Source organism: Bombina bombina, chromosome 10, assembly GCF_027579735.1.
Source record: "Bombina bombina isolate aBomBom1 chromosome 10, aBomBom1.pri, whole genome shotgun sequence".
NCBI lineage: Eukaryota > Metazoa > Chordata > Amphibia > Anura > Bombinatoridae > Bombina > Bombina bombina.
Window position 1 is genome coordinate 182,959,023 of NC_069508.1, and position 17,868 is coordinate 182,976,890.

The window sequence follows — 17,868 nt, forward strand, 5'->3', positions numbered from 1 at the left end:
GCAGATACCACTGATCCTATAACCAGCCCTCCTCGGGCTATACCAATGAGCCAGTGTCACTACTGTGTCTTTGTATAGTTCTTGGTGTTATTATACTGATGCAGATATCACTGCTCTGGCTATACCCATGAGCCATTGTCACTACTGTGTCATTATATAGCTCTGGGTGTTATTATACTGATGCAGATACCACTGATCATATAACCATCCCTCCTCTGGCTATACCCATGTGCCAGTGTCACTACTGTGTCATTATATAGTGCTGGGTGTTATTATACTGATGCAGATACCACTGATTCTATAACCAGCCCTCCTCTGGCTATACCCTATAACCAGCCATTGTCTGGCTATACGCATGTGCCATTGTCACTACTGTGTCTTTGTATAGAGCTTGGTGTTATTATACAGATGCAGATACACATCCAGTATTTCACTCAGACTTTATTTATTCCATAATTTACCAGGCAATATCGCTAGCAGTCTCTTGACAAGCCACTAACTTTATTCACGCTACATTTTTTTTTTATTCCTATTATTTAATCGGAAAGAAAAGATATACTAAGGTTGTGGTGGACACTGCAGGGGCTAGTCATGGACACCAGTGTCCGTGTACGGACACCTTGCCTATCCCTGTGTCTTAGTACTGGCCTTTGAGTAAACAGTAATACAGAAGATAAGGAGAACTTTGTGTAAATAATTATAAAATAATGAGGTATTCTCTCCCAACAAGAACAGCCCATTGTATTGGGTTGTGGTTTCAGTTAGCAGAAAGTTATTTCATATACATAAACATTAACAAGCGATTTCCCATACATTTTAAACACTGCGTCTGGTATAACAAGTCATTAGGAACACATTAAAAAGAAACCAATTGTACAGTACACTGTCCCTTTAATGAAACTGACAGAGAGCTCATGTCAGAGGGTCTGCAGAAGGGTGGAAAGAATGCTAGTAAGAAATCTCAGAGGACAATTAAAAGACCACTAAACACCATAGAATAGCATAATCATTAAATGCATAATAAAAAGACAACACAAAAGCACTTAGTTTGAATTTCAAATGAGCAGTAGATTTCTTTCCGACACATTTTAAAGTAAGTTATTTTTTCCCACTCTCTGCATCATGTGACAGCCATCAGCCAATCACAAAATGCATATATGTATATTCTGTGAATCTAGCACATGCTCAGTAGGGTCTGGTGCATCAGAAAGTGTGCATATAAAAAGACTGTGCACATTTTGATAATGGAAGTGAATTGGAAAGTTGTTTAAAATTGCTGCTCTATCTGAATCATGAAAGTTTAATTTTGATTTGACTGTCCCTTTAAGAAATCCTTTTGCATATATTTAATTTTAAATTGATTAGCACATCAGAAAAACAAGGAAGAATATAACTGCTCAAGACATAAGAAAACTAGCCACCTCATCGTGAGTATATATAATGAATTGTGTGTATGATCTCAGGTAGCATTTTTTATTATATTAAGAGGGATAAGAGGTGCGCAAGAGAAACCCCTATAGCAGCACATATAAAACCAAACCCCCCTTCAGGGGTCTACTCACAAAATATAACCTCAAAACAGTATGAGGTGTGATATGCAAAAGTTGTCTAAACATTCTGTCTAGATCCCCCCTTGTGCGCTTCTCATCCCCGTTTTAGATTTACTTACTGACAAGCCTATCATATACATACTATATGGCTAAAAGTATATGGACACCAGACCCTCACACCTATATGAGCTTGGTGAACATCCCATTCAAAAACCAATAATATGGAGATGCCCCCTCTCATTTGTGGCTATAACAACTGCCACTCTACTGGGAGGGCTTTCCACAAGATTTGGGGAATTTGTGCCCATTCAGCCAAAAGAGCATTTGTGTGGTCAGGCACTGATATTGTGCAAGAAGGTCTGGTTCACAATAAGCATTCCAAATAATCCCAAAGGTGTTTAAATGAGTTGAGGCCACTTAAGTTCCTCCTCACCATACTCATCAAACCATGGATCTTGTTTGTGTTACAGGGGGAGGGGGACAGTCATGCTGGAACAGGGATTGGCTGTCCTTAACTCTTCCCACAAAGTTGGAAGCATCCAATTGTCTAAAATGTCTTTGTATCCTGAAGCAGTAAGAAGTCCCTTCACTGGAACTAAGGGGCCTAGCCACCAAACAGTAGGCACCATGCATTCTGTAGGTAGCGTTCTCCTGGCATCTGCCACACCCATTAGACTGCGAGATAGTGAAGTGATTTATTACTCCAGAGAACACGTTTACACTACTCCAGTGTCCAGTGACAGTGGTCTTTCCACCACTCCAGTGATTTTTGTATTTGCTGTATTTGTTAACACAGTATTTGAAGCAAAAAGCTGAGATGTTACATATCTAATTGGCATATCTTATCCAGAATCCTCTTGTGGATTGGTAACAAATGCATATGGAGTTTTACTGGGTAAAGGAAAGCTGGGATACTTGCTTAGATATGCTAATTGCCCGTGCAATCATTTCTATTGATCTATCAATCATATATCTAGTATCTATCTAGAATCTATATATCTAGTTTCTATCGATCAATCTATCTATTTATCTATCTATCTAGTATCTATATCTATCTATCTAGTATCTCTCTATCATCTATCTATCTAGTATCTCTCTATCATCCATCTATCTATTTATCTATCTAGTATCTATCTATATCTAGCTATCTATCTAATATATCTCTATCATCTAGTATCTCTCTATCTATCTAGTATATATCTATCATCTAGTATCTCTCTATCATCTAGTATCTCTCTCTATCTCTAATCTAGTATTGCTGTATCATCTATCAATCTATCTATCTATCTATCTATCTATCTATCTATCTATCTATCTATCTATCTATCTATCTATCTAGTATTTCTCTATCATCTATCAATCTATCTATCTATCTATCTATCTATCTATCTATCTATCTATCTATCTATCATCTATCTATCTATCTATCTATCTATCTATCTATCTATCTAGTATCTCTCTATCATCTATCTATCATCGATCTATCTATCTATCTATCTATCTATCTATCTATCTATCTATCTATTATCTCTCTTTCTAGTATCTCTCTATCATCTATCTATCTTACAGACCTACAGGGGAGATGGTTTCCCCACAGTGGTACACACAGCTATGGAAGGTTTGGGTAAATGATTACACTTTTTGCTGTGCTAAGCAAGAGAAGGGGTGAATGGGTTAACCCAGTATCCTGCTTCCTTCCTATGAACAAGCTGACAATGCAAGCTGGGTTCTCGTTACAAAGTTAATATTTGGGCTACAAACTGCTGGATTAGTAGGGCTAGGACCTGCCCTCTGATTCCCTATCCACACCCTCTGCTGGGCCAGGGGAGCTGCTCACATTGCCTGGCAGACTCACTGCTCACATAGTCGGAAACGGAACTGGAGCTGCTCTGCTCTGTCTGATTAGCTGGTTATATCACAGAGGAGCAGCACTAGGTGAGTATTTATCTGTGTGTGCCAAGAGGGATCTGGGCAATGGGCATCCCGTGGCCCTGCTGGTGCCTAGGGAAGAGAGCAGCTTTTGTAACTGTAAGAAATGTTCTGTGCTCTAGAGTCTATATAATAAAGCCCGTTTCATCTGCAGAGCTGTGTGTCAGTTCTGTTGTGTGTGTCAGTAGTAGCTGTGTGTGTCATCAGCAGAGGGTGTCTGTGTGTCAGTTCTGCTGTGTGTGTCAGTAGTAGCTGTGTGTGTCATCAGCAGAGGGTGTCTGTGTGTCAGTTCTGCTGTGTGTGTGTCAGTAGTAGCTGTGTGTGTCATCTGCAGAGCTGTGTGTCAGTTCTGTTGTGTGTGTCAGTAGTAGCTGTGTGTGTCATCAGCAGAGGGTGTCTGTGTGTCAGTTCTGTTGTGTGTGTCAGTAGTAGCTGTGTGTGTCATCAGCAGAGGGTGTCTGTGTGTCAGTTCTGCTGTGTGTGTCAGTAGTAGCTGTGTGTGTCATCAGCAGAGGGTGTCTGTGTGTCAGTTCTGCTGTGTGTGTGTCAGTAGTAGCTGTGTGTGTCATCTGCAGAGCTGTGTGTCAGTTCTGCTGTGTGTGTCAGTAGTAGCTGTGTGTGTCATCAGCAGAGCGTGTCTGTGTGTAAGTTCTGTTGTGTGTGTCATCAGCAGAGGGTGTCTGTGTGTGTCAGTTCTGTTGTGTGTGTCAGTAGTAGCTGTGTGTGTCATCAGCAGAGCGTGTCTGTGTGTCAGTTCTGTTGTGTGTGTCAGTAGTAGCTATGTGTGTCATCAGCAGAGGGTGTCTGTGTGTCAGTTCTGCTGTGTGTGTGTCAGTAGTAGCTGTGTGTGTCATCAGCAGAGCGTGTCTGTGTGTAAGTTCTGTTGTGTGTGTCATCAGCAGAGGGTGTCTGTGTGTGTCAGTTCTGCTGTGTGTGTCAGTAGTAGCTGTGTGTGTCATCAGCAGAGCGTGTCTGTGTGTCAGTTCTGTTGTGTGTGTCAGTAGTAGCTGTGTGTGTCATCAGCAGAGGGTGTCTGTGTGTCAGTTCTGCTGTGTGTGTCAGTAGTAGCTGTGTGTGTCATCAGCAGAGGGTGTCTGTGTGTCAGTTCTGCTGTGTGTGTGTCAGTAGTAGCTGTGTGTGTCATCAGCAGAGCGTGTCTGTGTGTAAGTTCTGTTGTGTGTGTCATCAGCAGAGGGTGTCTGTGTGTGTCAGTTCTGCTGTGTGTGTCAGTAGTAGCTGTGTGTGTCATCAGCAGAGCGTGTCTGTGTGTCAGTTCTGTTGTGTGTGTCAGTAGTAGCTGTGTGTGTCATCAGCAGAGGGTGTCTGTGTGTGTCAGTTCTGCTGTGTGTGTCAGTAGTAGCTGTGTGTGTCATCAGCAGAGCGTGTCTGTGTGTAAGTTCTGTTGTGTGTGTCATCTGCAGAGCTGTGTGTCAGTTCTGTTGTGTGTCAGTAGTAGCTGTGTGTCAGTAGTAGCTGTGTGTGTCAGTAGTAGCTGTGTGTGTCAGTAGTAGGTGTGTGTCAGTAGTAGCTGTGTGTGTCAGTAGTAGCTGTGTGTCAGTAGTAGGTGTGTGTCAGTAGTAGCTGTGTGTGTCAGTAGTAGCTGTGTGTCAGTAGTAGCTGTGTGTGTCAGTAGTAGCTGTGTATCAGTAGTAGCTGTGTGTGTCAGTAGTAGGTGTGTGTCAGTAGTAGCTGCGTGTGTCAGTAGTAGCTGTGTGTCAGTAGTAGGTGTGTGTCAGTAGTAGCTGTGTGTGTCAGTAGTAGCTGTGTGTCAGTAGTAGCTGTGTGTGTCAGTAGTAGCTGTGTATCAGTAGTAGCTGTGTGTGTCAGTAGTAGCTGTGTGTGTCAGTAGTAGCTGTGTATCAGTAGTAGCTGTGTGTGTCAGTAGTAGCTGTGTGTGTCAGTAGTAGCTGTGTGTGTCAGTAGTAGCTGTGTGTCAGTAGTAGCTGTGTGTGTCAGTAGTAGCTGTGTGTCAGTAGTAGCTGTGTGTCAGTAGTAGCTGTGTGTGTCAGTAGTAGCTGTGTATCAGTAGTAGCTGTGTGTGTCAGTAGTAGGTGTGTGTCAGTAGTAGCTGTGTGTGTCAGTAGTAGCTGTGTGTCAGTAGTAGCTGTGTGTGTCAGTAGTAGCTGTGTGTCAGTAGTAGCTGTGTGTGTCAGCACTAGAGCAGATCAGTTTAAGGGGAGATGGTGCAGTGTCTAGGAAGCTGTTTACAATGTCACATGCTGGTTCCGCGCTGTCTGCTGACAGTGAGTACTAACTTCCCTCTGTCTCAGACCAGCTAATTGGTAATCTGATTTGTTTGCATATTTGTAAAATATCGTAAGGGTCACACTTTAAAATGCTGTAAATAATCTATAGCATTAGACAGGGGCACTTTAGGCTTTGGAGCATCAGTTGGTGCAATATACACAAGCAGGGCACATGCGGTGCCAGTGACTGCCCAGTCCGTACAGATCTTCTGCCAGTATCACGTGAGTTATCACAGCTTTTGTTGTACTTTTGCAGTTCCTCTATTTTTGTGTTATAAATGTTTTTGCCTTCAGCAGTAATTGAGCTGCAAGATAGGTTTGTGTAGTGCTTCATTTAATTACTCATTATTAGCAAAAACAAACGTTTGGGTATATATTTATACAAATACCAGGCATCATAATTAGCACAGACACTCTGAAATGTTTTTATTTCATGATTTAGAAAGAGCATGAAATTTTAAACAATTTTCCAATTTACTTCTATAATCTAATTTGCTTCATTCCTTTAATATCATTTGTTGAAAATCATATCTAAATAGGCTCAGTAGCTGCTGATTTGTGGCTGCCCATAGATTCTTCCTATGATTGGTTCATCCATGTGCCTTGCTATTTCTACAACAAAGGATATCTAAAGAATGAAACAAATTAGATAACAGAAGTGAATTTGAATGTTGTTTATAATTGTATTCTCTAACTGAATCATGAAAGAAGAAAATTGGGTGTCATGTCCCTTTAATCTCCCCAGCAAAGGAGATAAGATTAAAATGATATTCAATAGGAAAGTCACTGGACAGCAATACATTGCTAACATAATTAGAGTTTTGCCCCTTTTTTAACTTTATAGGTCTAGTATTTATTTGAACTATGCTGACACGTGTATCTGGTTTAGTGATTAAAATGTTCCACTTCATATGTTTTAACTTTGCTCTTCCAATTTGTAATGTAAAACTCTAACTTTGCTTTCATATGTAACCATACACACTATACTATTTACACAGTCCACTTGTATAGATGCAACCCTACTTTATCAAAATAACGTGTAATCCTAAATAATGCTGATTGGCTGCCAAGACTACACCTGAAAGAAAAAAAAATATATTCCAATGCCAGATCTATATTAAAGCCTCAACGGCGTGTAAGGTTCTCTGTATAGATTTCAAGGGATATACAAATTATTATTTTTTTAAAGCAGAACAGTTTGTTTAAAATGTACTTAGAAACATTTTTGTGACATGTGGCACTTGCAAAAATGTATTTATTTATTTTTTAGAAAAGTTACCAGGTGTTTTATGATAATCTTTTTGGTGCACATGGCCTGACAATTAAGGGATTATCTATATTTTTATTCATACAAATTCTTGTGTAGACTGTCCCTTTTAAATTGTTTTCAAATAGCTTAACTTTGTTTTGTCATTTGAAATAGCTGGGTTTGATTATTGTATCCCCTTTAACATTTTAATGCTTAAAGTAAAAGTAAACTTGAGCATACTTGCTCAAGTCATAGGATATAATTTAAAAAATGAGGTAGACTTCATTAAATCGGTAATTTATTTTCTTTGATTCTTAGATTTTTACATTTTAATGCTGCAACGAATCTGCAATTAACTAATCGTTGTTTTCCCCTTGGGCCGGGACGTTTGTGCAAAGTGGCTGAACGCCCCATGGGGGAAACAACGATTAGTTTATCTGTATAAATTACCGATTTCATGAATTAAAGTCTACCTCATTTTTTTTTAATTATATCCTATGACTTGAGCGAGTACGCTCAAGTTGACCTTCACTTAAGTATTGGCTATAGAAAAGTTATGTAATAGCCAGCAGAAGAAATTAAACTCTGAATGGGTGGTAGGAGAGATAAGTAATAAAATGTTAATTGGGTTTTGGTACACACACAGATAAGGTAAGGAAGCATTTGTGTATATAGAAAGTAATAAGATAAGGAGGTCTGATTTCCATGCATGTTCAGCCCATTGTAATGAGTTGTGGTTCAAAGAAGAAAACCAGTTATTACATGCACAAAAATAAACCTTGCAAGTCATAGGAAACCTATTAGGGAGTAACTAATTTTACAGCACACTGTCCCTTTATAACATGTTAAAAGCTTTCTTGTAAAACTGCTGCAATATAGTGCTCCAGCTATGTGCACGCTCCTGTGCCTAACTACCTACTTTTCAATGAAGGATACCAAGAGAACAATTTAAAATTCAAAATAGAAATAATATGGAAAGTATTTTTTTTAAAAATTCACTTCATCTGAATCAATAAAGAAAGCTTTAAGTTTCATGTCCCTTTAAGTGTCCTAGTGCATGCTGGGAACTAGCAAATACCTAAACTGAGCTCACATTTTCCCAGCTTTGTATAATCAAAAAGATTTTGTCAACACATGCTGGGAGATACGCCAGAATTTCATAAAGCTTTACTGTACTGAAACATTGCAAAATATTTGTGTTTTTAATGTGTGATGTAGTTTTTGGCACAAGCAGAATAAATACATCAATTTTATTAGAAAATAGTGTTTATTTTTAGTAGATAACGCTCAAAAAATAAATTGCAAAATATAGTCTTTTTAAATAAAAGAAGCGGTTCTGATACAGTGATAAGTGTGTAACAAAATGTGCACTAAAGGATATAGTCCCAAAATATATCCACCATCTAGTAATCTTTTCCTTTGAAAGAGACCTCCAAAAGAAAAAGACCTGCAAATTGTAAAATATGTACAGTATGTACTATCACATATGCATGTATACATATACACTATCACATATGCATGTATACATATACACTATCACATATGCATATATACATATACACTATCACATATGCATGCATACATATACACTATCACATATGCATGCATACATATACACTATCACATATGCATATATACATATACACTATCACATATGCATATATACATATACACTATCACATATACATATACACTACAACATATGCATATACACTATCACATATGCATGTATACATATACACTATCACATATGCATATATACATATACACTATCACATATGCATATATACATATACACCATCACATATGCATGTATGCATATACACTATCACATATGCATGTATGCATATACACTATCACATATGCATGTATGCATATACACTATCACATATGCATGTATGCATATACACTATCACATATGCATGTATGCATATACACTATCACATATGCATGTATGCATATACACTATCACATATGCATATATACATATACACTATCACATATGCATGTATGCATATACACTATCACATATGCATGTATGCATATACACTATCACATATGCATGTATGCATATACACTATCACATATGCATATATACATATACACTATCACATATGCATGTATGCATATACACTATCACATATGCATGTATGCATATACACTATCACATATGCATGTATGCATATACACTATCACATATGCATGTATGCATATACACTATCACATATGCATGTATGCATATACACTATCACATATGCATATATACATATACACTATCACATATGCATGTATGCATATACACTATCACATATGCATGTATGCATATACACTATCACATATGCATGTATGCATATACACTATCACATATGCATGTATGCATATACACTATCACATATGCATGTATGCATATACACTATCACATATGCATATATACATATACACTATCACATATGCATATATACATATACACTATCACATATGCATGTATGCATATACACTATCACATATTCCTTGTATGCATATACACTATCACATATTCCTTGTATGCACTATCATATATGCATATATCAAGAGCCATACTCGCATCCTGTTAGCTTATAATTTATCTCTAAAGTGTGTGCACTCAAACGTAGCCTTCCCAGGCATATGCAGGAAACACAGCTCACACAGAATCGTCCCTTACTTACTCGCTCCAAAATCATATACCGGAATCAGGTAAAAGTTCACAAATTTATTATTAAAAGATATACATACCATCACAAAGGCTTTCAGCTTATACATATAACTGCTTTACATATACTGTACTACAACTTCGCCTTCGCTCTTTTAATAATAGATTTGTGAATTTTTACCTGGTTCCTGTATATGATTTTGAGGCGGCGTTTCCTGCATATGCCTTTGAGCCTGTTGGACCATGGGTGAAGCTGCACCAGGAGCGTGGGGCCCCCAGCATTGCCTTCTGGTCCTTTAAGGGGCTACTGATTTGACCCCCGAGGCCTCCACATCTGCGGCCCTGCTGCCAGGATTGGAGCGGCATTGAATAGATAGATGCACTATGCATGCACACAAGGCTCGCTCTGTGAACTCCCCCCAGCATGCTCTGCCAACTGATGTGGCACTGGAGGCCTGACGGGAAATCTCCCGGTATCCCGGTGGGCCTATCCGGCAGTGGGGTTGGGCAGATAAGGGTGTGGTTCATTATATCTCCTAAAGGGATATGGAACCCAAAAATTTCCTTTTGTGATTCAGACAGAACATATAATTTAAGCAAGTTTCAAATTTACTTCTATTATTTTAAAATAGCATGCAATCATGAAAGAAACCTTTTGGGTTTCATATCACTTTGAAACCAGGACACACAAAGGCTGCAAGATAGAAAAGGGCCAGACCTTCCAACCCATGACAATCCCGCAGGATGAGGGTGGTTGTGAGGTATGAAATTCTGGTAGCTACAAGTTTCATAGTGACTCCGCACCGCTCTAGCTGTTGCTAGGGACACTGCGCCAGCTGTTCTGCTCGTTGCCTAGGGGGGAGTCAACTCCTCTCTGCGATGAAGTCATTGCCGCACGCTTCCTCCGTTCTGAAGCCGGTCAGGATCTCCAGTGGCGCGAACCCTGCGCCTATGTAAGTTACTCACTTGCTACCTATCCCTGCCCAAGTATAGGTGTTACTTAGTGTTCTCCTGGGTGTTATTATTGATGTATGCTGGACTGATATATTGTTGCTGACCTCTGCTTGTCTGACCACTCTGCCTGTTAACCCCTAAACTGCTGGATTGATTTACTGCTGCTGAACTCTGCTTGTATGAACACTCTGCCTGTTTACACCTAAACTGCTGGATTGATATACTATTTTTCAAATTTTATCATATATATTTTTTTCACCACCTTTTTTCCACAAATTTAGACCATTGTGTAGCATTTAGTCCTTACTAGGGACATCTCTGAATTCCAACCTTAATATCTCTACAATTGAGATTAGTTTTTCAAAAATAAACCTTTTTTTTTTTTTTTTTTTATCATCTTAGATCTTTTATCAACGTTTGTTGAAAATATCACTTATAATCTTATATAATCAATCAAATTTTAGTTCGCAGAGAAATACTTGTTTATGATTAATTCCAACCTTAATATCTCTTAAATAAAGTTTAGTTTAACAAAATTAAGTTTTTTTATCATCTTAGTTCTTTTATCAACGTTTGTTGAAAATATCTCTTATAATCTTATACAATCATTCAATTTTAGATTTCAGAGAAATACATGTTTATGACTAATTATTAGAATTTACCAAATAAACAATATCTGAATATACATAAATTCAAGAGATATAATGTTTACAAATGTTTAACAACTATTTCTGAGCCAATTAGACACACATTGGCTGAAATCCTTAACCAATAGAAATGGAAGGAGGGCTATTTAAAGCCATAGGATTCAAAGGAGATCAAGCTTGACAAAGGCTGAAGTAATTTCAGCGGAAACGCGTTGCGGATCTCCTATTGTGCATCAAGAGGAAGAAAGGAAAGGATCAGCTGTAGAGCCGGCACCCCACAGCTCAAACCAGACACTCCCATACCACTAAGCCAATCAGCGCCCTAACCGGTATAGGCGCGAACTGAGCAAGAGACAGAAGTGTTTGTAGCTGGGGTTCACAGAGCGGCTTCAAGATCAGCTAAAGCAGTTACATTGCTCGTCTTATTCTGGAGGCATTTACTTCTACAAGGTGACATCGGACAAAGAAGACAGCTCATTCCACTCTAAGAGCTGAACTTAAAAGGATCACTAAAACAGGTACCTGTAGTTTCGAGTGGATCCATTAGAGCACTAACACCCAAAAACACTGTGCTACACTAAAGGAATCACGGATACCAGTAAATCATTCATACTCATCTGCACCTTTGTGGACATTTCACTGTCATGCTGACATAGCCATATTTAACGGAAGCTATTTTGGTTTATGCACTTAGCGCACATACTCTTAGATTATCAGTAGATAATTTGATGATAGATATTGTGTTACAAATTGTTAGAAATTGTGATACATACAGTTCTAGTTGCTTACATTAGTAGCCTACAATACATGTGTGATTTTCCTTGTGTAAATGCTTTTATAGATTACTCACATTTTTTAATAGTGATTGGCCAATCACATATTTTACTGTCTGAATTCTTGTATAAGGTGTAATTTTTACCTAGGAGATTATTATTCCATGTTATACATATATTTTTATTTTTAGGTTCTCATTGTGACATTTGTTGAAGAATAAATTATTTTTAATATAAACATCAAAATCGTTTGCTCTCTTTTTCCTTGGTATTTTTTGCCTGTACTGGCGCTTTAGATTTTACATTGTTTTCTGTGTATACTATTGCTGAACCCTGCCTGTCTGACTACTCTGCTTGATTAACCCCTATTGCTCTGGATTGCCTCTCTGTTGCCAAACCCTGCCTGCCTGACCATCCTAATGGTTTATCTCTGGACTGCTTTACCATTTCCAGACCCTGCCATACCATCCTAGTGGTTTATCTCTGGACTGCTTTACCGTTGCCAAACCCTGCCTGCCGGACTGCTTTACCATTTCCAGACCCTGCCATACCATCCTAGTGGTTTATCTCTGGACTGCGTTTCTCTGATTCCCAGCCTGTTGCCGCTGAAGACTATCCTGCCTGTGGTGAGTGCCGCTTACCTCATCTTGCGAACTTTCTCTGCTCTGGGATATTCCCTATCATTCCGGCTCGACGCCGGGATAAGAAGACTACTGGCCAAGTTCGGTCTGATAGTGGAATATCCCACGAGCATTACACATAGTTTAAAAGTCTGATTTAAGCAATATGTTTTCTTTCAGACAAGTTTGTTAACAAGTAAACAGCATACATGTAAAAACTCAGTGTATTGGCCAAAGAGTCTCAGCACAGTTAGTGCTGCAATGTTCTGCCAAGATTCTTGGTTCAACAATGATTCAGCATTGGAAAAGCATTCACTGGTCAAATAATTTTTTTCTATTCTTTTATTAAATGGAAGCACAAATGCAAAAGTGACATGCACTAAGTCATTGTTATTTTTGCAGTTCTGGCCCCAGCTTGCTAAGCCTTTAACTGTCACAGTGTTTAAATACATAGGTAAAGAAGCACTTAAAGGGATATGAAACACAATTTTTTTTCTTTCATGATTCAGATAGAGATTACAATTTAAAAAAAGTTTCTAATTTAGTTCTATGATCAAATTTACTTTGTTCTCTTGCTATTCTCTGTTGAAGAGATATCTAGATAGGTAGTATGCACGTCTGTAGCACTACATGACGGGAAATAGTGCTGCTATCTAGTGCTGTTGCTAATGTATACAATTCTTGCCAAACTGCTGCCATATAGTTCTGCAGACACGTGCACGCTCCTGAACTTACCTTCCTACTTTTTAACAAAGGATAACAAGAAAAACGAAGACAATTTGATAATAGATGCAAATTGGAAAGTTGTTTAAAATTGTATGATTTATCCGAATCATGATATATTTTTTGGGAGGTTTATGTCCCTTTAAGAGAGCAGAACATGGCTGGTGAGCAGTAGTCGTGCATAGCCACTAGAATGGATTTACTAGACGCGTGCATTTGTATATTTAGTTACTATCCGAATGCGGAAGAAGGCGGTCGCTCACTGCTATTTTCAGAGCCGGAGTTCTTCTTGTGAAAGTGCAACACTAAGAATTGTGTAAAGCCAGATCTTAGTGTGTTGCACTTTTACAAGAAGAACCCCGGCTCCCAAAAGAGCTGAGTGCTTTGAGTGGCCGCCTTCTTCCGCATTTGCGTAATAACTAAGTGAACGAATGCTCTAGGATTTACCCATACGCTAGGATCAGTCATGTGACATGTTGTACAGTACCACATTAGAGTATGACATTTTAGCTTTGCAATGTCCCTTTAAATGTTAGTGCAGACTAATTTTCTCTTGAACCACAGTGTTGCAATCATTACAAGCAGAATGTGATTTATATTAAGATATTTTGATGACTATGTGGAACCATTTCTGTACATTCCGGTTCTGTTTCCCACTCTGAGGTTGTTAATGTTAAGAATGTCCTTAGTCATGCTGCTTTTCCTGTACGCTGGAGTAGCTGATTACCTTGCCTGACCCCACACACATCTCTGTATGTTGGAAACTGCTTCTGGCAAGATTAAACCTGAGTGGGTATTGTCTCTTGTTCCATAGCTCTTTCTGATCGCTTATGTTACATGTTGGGTTGTATAACAGTGACTGTTGGTAACGCAAATTCCAGTTCTTGTACTAACGTGTCTGCAGGCCGCGTATTAGGGGAAGTTGGTTGTGTGCAAAAAACTATATCATGTATACTATAGAGCAGCTGCATGATAACATATTCAGATTTTCATATACAATGTTTAGTTATACATAATTAAACAACTTATCAGTATACTTTCATTATTTATTTTGATCTCTTTTCCTGTAATTTAGCTCAGACAATTGTAGATTTGTCTAATTCTTAGAATTTCAAATGCACCTGCTGACTTCTCAAGGCTAACACTGCTACTCATCTGTCCCTAATTGGAATTAACTAATAACAACTGCAATAATATATACTGCAATATATATATATATATATACATATATATATATATATATATATATATATATATATATATATATATATATATATATATATATATATATATATATATATATATATATATATATATATATATATATAATCCTATAATATAAAAGGCCAAGTGTGTTTGTCCGAAGCTGTCATTCCCAGTAGAGACAGCACAAGGACAGAAACACCTGGCCTAAGACAAACACACCTGATTTGCTGTCTGCCGGGAGAATGGTGGGCAGGGCCTGGTGGGAGCGGCATGGCGTGAGAGAACAAAAGAGGGGGGAGAGAGAGCAAAAGAGAGGGGGAGAGAGAGCAAGAGAGGGGGAGAAAGAGCAAAAGAGGGGGGAGAGAGAGCAAAAGAGGGGATTGAGAGAGAGAGAGCAAAAGAGGGGATTGAGAGAGAGAGAGCAAAAGAGGGGATTGAGAGAGAGCAAAAGAGGAGGGAGAGCAAGCCAAAGAGAGGGGGAGAGTGAGAGAGAGCAAAAGAGAGGGGGAGAGAGAAAGCAAATGAGAGGAGGAGAGAGAGCAAAAGAGGGGGGGGGGAGAGAGAGAGCAAAAGAGAAGGGGAGAGAGAGCAAAAGAGAGGGGGAGAGAGAGCAAAAGAGAGGGACGAGAGAGAGCAAGAGAGAGGGGGGAGAGAGAGAGCAAAAGAGAGGGGGGAGAGAGAGCAAAAGAGATGGGGAGAGAGGGAGAGCAAAAGAGAGGGGGGAGAGAGAGAGAGAGAGAGAGCAAAAGAGGGTGGGGAGAGAGCAAATGAGAGGGGGGAGAGAAAAAGAGAGGGGGAGAAAGAGAGAGCAAAAGAGATGGGGAGAGAGAGAGTGCAAAAGAGAGGGGGAAGAGAGAGAGCAAAATAGAGGGGGAGAGATATAGAGCAAAAGAGATGGAGGGAGAAAGAGCAAAAGAGAGGGGGCAAGAGGAAGAGCAAAAGAGATGGGGGAGAGAGAGAGAGCAAAAGAGGGCGGGGAGGGAGAGCAAAAGAGAGGGGGAGAGAGAGAGCAAAAGAGAAGGGGGAGAGAGAGAGCGCAAAAGAGAGGTGGAGAGAGAGAGAGCAAAAGAGAGGGGGAGATAGCACAAAAGAGAGGTGGAGAGAGAGAGAGCAAAAGAGAGGGGGGAGAGAGAGCGCAAAAGAGAGGGGGGGAGAGAGAGCAAAAGAGTGGGGGGATAGAGAGAGCAAAAGAGAGGGGAAGGGAGAGATCAAGGGGTGGGACTGCTGTACTGCGAAAAAATGGCTTTAGGACTAGTATGTATATATATATATATATATATATATATATATATATATATATATATATATATATATATATAATAGAAATATAATTACATTTGAATAAATTGTAATGCTCTTATACATGAGAAAATATGACTACAGATTGGGAATCCATTTTAAAATCTTCATTCAGAGAAAAACAGTTTTGCCCCAGTTTTTACATTATATACTGTGTGTGTATATATATATATATATATATATTTATTTTTCTAGTATTAAACATTTTAAGGGACATTAAATTCATATACATATGTATACCTATTTTTTCACCCCTTTAATTTGTTCCCAGTGATCCATTTTTCCTGCTGGAGTGTATTAAGTTGTTTACAAATTGACCCTTTACTTTTATTTTGGCATTTGAAATAGCTGTTTTGCCTGTGGTATACCTACTTATACTGAAAGTTTCTATACTTAAGTATTGGCTATAGAAAAGCTATGTTAACATAGCCAGCAGAATAAATTATACTCTGAGTGGGGGTTTGGGGTTGCAAGTTATAAAATGTTAATTGTCAGTTGTTATCTCTGAGGCCCCGATGATTGAAAGTGCGGCAAGGTGGATATAAATTCAATAGGGATCCGATGCGATTTTGAGAATGCCACCCACATATTCAAAAGTGCCAACATTACTCTTTAAAGACACTATTGCAGGGGGGCGTTTCACCATACATCGCAATAGGTGGCGATGCTGGTGAAATATTCCAAGCAGCATCGGTACCAACATTGGCGATGTAACGTAAAGAATCCCTTTTAAACATATCGCACACAACCTAATAACTATTCCTATGTACCCCTAAACCGCCATAACCCACCACAACAAACTAACCCTACACTACTTAACCCTATGCCGCCAATAGCCCACCGCAGACACCCCCTACAATACTTAACCCCTATACCACCAATGGCCCACCACCAACACCCCTACACTACTTAACCCCTATACCACCAATAGCCCACCGCAAACACTCCCTACACTACTTAAACCCTATACCACTAATATCCCACCACCAACACCCCTACACTACTTAACCCCTATACCATCAATAGCCCACCGCAAACACCCCCTACACTACTTAACCCCTATACCACCAATGGCCCACCACAAACACCCCTACACTACTTAACCCCTATACCACCAATAGCCCACTGCAAACACCCCCTACACTACTTAACCCCTATACCACCAATAGCCCACCGCAAACACTGCTTACACTACTTAACCCCTATACCACCAATAGCCCACCACAAACACCCCTATAATACTTAACCCCTATACTACAAATACCTCCTAGCCTATTAACCCCAAACCACTACAACCCACCAACGCAAACTACCTCTACCCTGCTTAACTACTAACATCTAACCCTCCCCACCTCTAAGTTAAAAACCCTAAGTTACAAAAAATAACAAACACTACATTTACAAAAAAAATTAACATTACAGAAAACAAAAGAATAGAGCCAATAAAAAAACACAGTTATGCCTCTACTAAAACTAAGTGCCCCTTTAAAAAAAAAAAAAACAATCCCACCCCAAAATAAAAAACCCTAAACCAACAGTTACTATAAGAATAGCCCTTAGAAGAGCTCTTTATAGGGCATTTCCCTAAATAGTTTTTTTTGTAAGTTAAAGTGTTTTTTTTTTAACTTAGTCTTTTTTTAGGGGGTGGGGTTACTTTTATTGTAGAATGAGGTTGTAGTATTTTTTTAAAAAGAGCTGTAACACTTTAGGGCAATGCCCTACAAAAAGCCCTTCTAAAGACTATGGCCCCTATTTATCAAGGTCTGGCGGACCTGATCCGACAGTGCGGATCAGGTCCGCCAGACCTCGCTGAATACGGTGAGCAATACGCTCGCCGTATTCAGCATTGCACCAGCAGCTCACAAGAGCTGCTGGTGCAACGCCGCCCCCTGCAGACTCGCGGCCAATCAGCCACCAGCAGGCGGGTGTCAATCAACCCGATCATACTCGATCGGGTTGATTTCCGGCGATGTGTGTCCGCCTGCTCAGAGCAGGCGGACA

At 39.3% G+C, this 17,868-nt stretch overlaps 1 protein-coding gene across 3 annotated transcripts in view; it reads left to right on the forward strand.

Moving 5' to 3' along the window:
• Positions 1-3,289: 3,289 nt before the first annotated feature.
• AKR1A1 (aldo-keto reductase family 1 member A1) overlaps positions 3,290-17,868 on the forward strand; it is a 75,474-nt gene continuing 60,895 nt past the window's right edge. Inside the window, exons 1-2 of one of the 3 annotated variants that reach the window (XM_053693580.1) lie at positions 3,290-3,485; positions 12,473-12,645. The gene's annotated coding sequence lies outside the window, so the exon portion shown is untranslated. Of the gene's footprint in view, positions 3,486-5,663; positions 5,948-12,472; positions 12,646-17,868 lie in introns of those variants that run through there. The other 2 variants (XM_053693579.1, XM_053693581.1) reach the window with 2 other exon arrangements.